General features: G+C 50.7%; 1 long non-coding RNA gene across 1 annotated transcript; it reads right to left on the reverse strand.

Annotated features, from left to right (window-relative positions):
* Nucleotides 1–438: 438 nt before the first annotated feature.
* LOC117797849 lies at nt 439–2,350 on the reverse strand. The gene is made up of 3 exons (XR_004622715.1): nt 2,250–2,350; nt 1,437–1,722; nt 439–551 (listed from the first exon to the last, which is right to left on the reverse strand). It is a non-coding gene; the product is annotated as an uncharacterized LOC117797849 (long non-coding RNA).
* Nucleotides 2,351–2,575: the final 225 nt, after the last annotated feature.

The raw sequence follows: 2,575 nt of genomic DNA on the forward strand, positions 1-2,575 counted from the left end.
CTGGTGACAGTTGGTAGAAATAGAACATTTGTTCATCTTGTTCCTTGAGCCCCCAAAATGACAGGGCTGAAGAGAGAGATGATAGATTTGAAGATCCAAGAACATCAGGTGCCTGGAGGAGCCCAGGTCCTGCAGGAGGAGGATCATAAAAAGCAGGAAAGAGGAACTTAGCCAAAGCTACAACAATAAGAGACCTTATCAATAAGAGAGAGGAGAGGGGTGCCTGGGTGGCAAAGGCGGTTAAGCATGTGACTCCTGATTTCTGCTCAGGTCATGATCTCTGGGTCCTGGGGTCAAGTCCCATGTCAGGCTCTGCCCTCAGTGGGGATTCTGCTTTGGGGTCTCCATCAATCTTCCTCTGTCCCTCCCCCATCTGTGCCATCTCAGTCTCTCCCAAAATAAAATAAATAAATCTTTACCAAAAAAAAAAAGAGTATAAAAATGAAAGAGGAAATAAATTACATGCAGATGGTGGATCTATGGGTCCGAGTCTTCGAAACCTGCGAAGTCGTCTTCCTTACGGATGACAGTGGGCATTGTCATGGCCTGGTCTTGAGAAAGGAAATGGGACAATCAAGGTGATGTGAGGACTTAGGCCACTGGCCCTGGGATTATGTCCATGACCCCAAAACTCAATGCTGCCCTCAGCTCCGCAGTGCCCCCACCTCACTACCCATGGGGCCGTGATCCCCTTACCTCACTGATGAGAAAGGCATCCAGGGTCTCTGGGCCCTTCCCAGCCCTCAGATGTCATAACTGGGACCAGGAAGCAGTGTCTGTCAGCCCATTCTTTCAATAGGCAGCCATGTTGGTGCCCATGACCTTCTGTTCTCATGGTTTCCTACCTTCCTCTGCTCCCTCCTGCTACCCTCCCTCCTCTCCCTGAATCATTAATTTATTATTTCCCTTCTCCTGTCACCTCCAACAACCGGACTGTTCTCTGCAATGGGAACAGTGGAGGAACGATCATGGGTTTACTGACACACTCCCTAGTCAATCAGTTGATCAATGAGCTAACATGAAGGTGGCTGCCACGGGCCTGGGGTGATGCTGGGCCATGAGAGTGACCATCAACTGGGCAATCAAGCGACTACCCCAAGCCTGGGGTCATCTTGGGCACTTGAGACACACTTCCTATTGATGACATCCCATAAGTGTCCTAGCCCAGAGAGGAGATGAATGTGACAATAGCGGTAATGGTACTTGTCCAAATTCCCCTAGTCTGTCAGTGGGGTGATGGGCATTCTCGAGCTGGTGTGGCCACATAAACACCAGTAGCTGCAGTGTTCACCAAAGACCCTGAGACCTGGAAGGACTAGGGGAGGCACTGAGCAGATGGATGGAAGGTCAGAGGGTGGGCCGTGACCATGATGTGGGGACCAGGCCCATCGCTGTCAGTAGGATGTGACAGGAGCAAAGACCCTGGACCCGCTTACCAGAGCCTCTGTCTTGGGCCCAGTCAGTCGTAGGAGACCAGCTCAGAGGGACCGTGAGAGCCAGTGTGTGCAACCAGCCCAGCAGCCTTCACAGAGGTCTCAAGAATTCCCATCAGCCAGGGAGGGTCTCCAGGCAGCTGCATATGGGCCTGTCTCCCATGGAGCCAAGTGCAGGTCTTGCTCTGGTCCCAGTATAAGGGATGTGGTGAGGAGAAGAGAGAAACGTGCTCCAGGATGTGACTCTCACCTCAACTCTGCAGAAGAATGACTCGGGGAGTACTGCTCCCTATGAATGGGGTTAGAGCATATGGAGGCATTTGGTTACCAGGCATGGGCTGAGGGCCACCACTTGGCCTCCCGCGGTAATAGGGCTATAATGTATGCCCTGTGACGAGATTTCTTTATCTCGTCTTTTCGTTTCTTTGCTTTTTTTTCTTTTCTTTCTTAGTTTCTTTCGTTCTTTCTTTATTTCTTTTTTTTGAGAATGTGGACAATAGGAATTGTGCTGTGGCAGTGGGATACACCTCCTGGAGAAATATGCAATCTCTCTCTCACTCTTTCCCTATCTCCCTCTCCCTCTCTGCCTCTTTCTGTCTGTGTCTGTCTCTCCCTGTCTCCCACACAAAATCACCCACTCACAATCACACCACATAGAGCCACAAAAGTCACCCCAACCCCAAGCCTCATGCACACACACCCACACCACACACAGGGAATACAATAGCATCCTAGGACTGTAGACACATGGACACACTTTTCACCTGGGAAATCTCCTGTCCCCCACACCCCCACAACCCAATCAGGGCAGCTCACCTGCCTGAGGGTTGCAAGGATGTCGCACCTGCATTACCATCTAGAGTTTTGTCTCAGGAAGAGGCTGACTCCAGAATATGTACCACTTTTGCTGGTTGCCGGCATCACCTGCAGGTACAGAAAAGAGGACACTGTGAGGCTCAGGTTATGCTACACACTGTCTGTCTGCATGAGCTTTATTTCCCTCAGTGACTTTGGGAACCCAGATGGAACACAGTGGTTGAGTCCAACGGCCCCAAAGTAAGTGAACTGGATGCCTTAGGAAGTTGTTTTTCCTGGGGGATGTGTCTGTCCAGTCCATTCAGGACGGTGACTAGAAAATGCTT

The sequence above is a fragment of the Ailuropoda melanoleuca genome, unplaced genomic scaffold, assembly GCF_002007445.2.
Source record: "Ailuropoda melanoleuca isolate Jingjing unplaced genomic scaffold, ASM200744v2 unplaced-scaffold1571, whole genome shotgun sequence".
In the NCBI taxonomy this organism is placed as follows: Eukaryota; Metazoa; Chordata; class Mammalia; order Carnivora; family Ursidae; genus Ailuropoda; species Ailuropoda melanoleuca.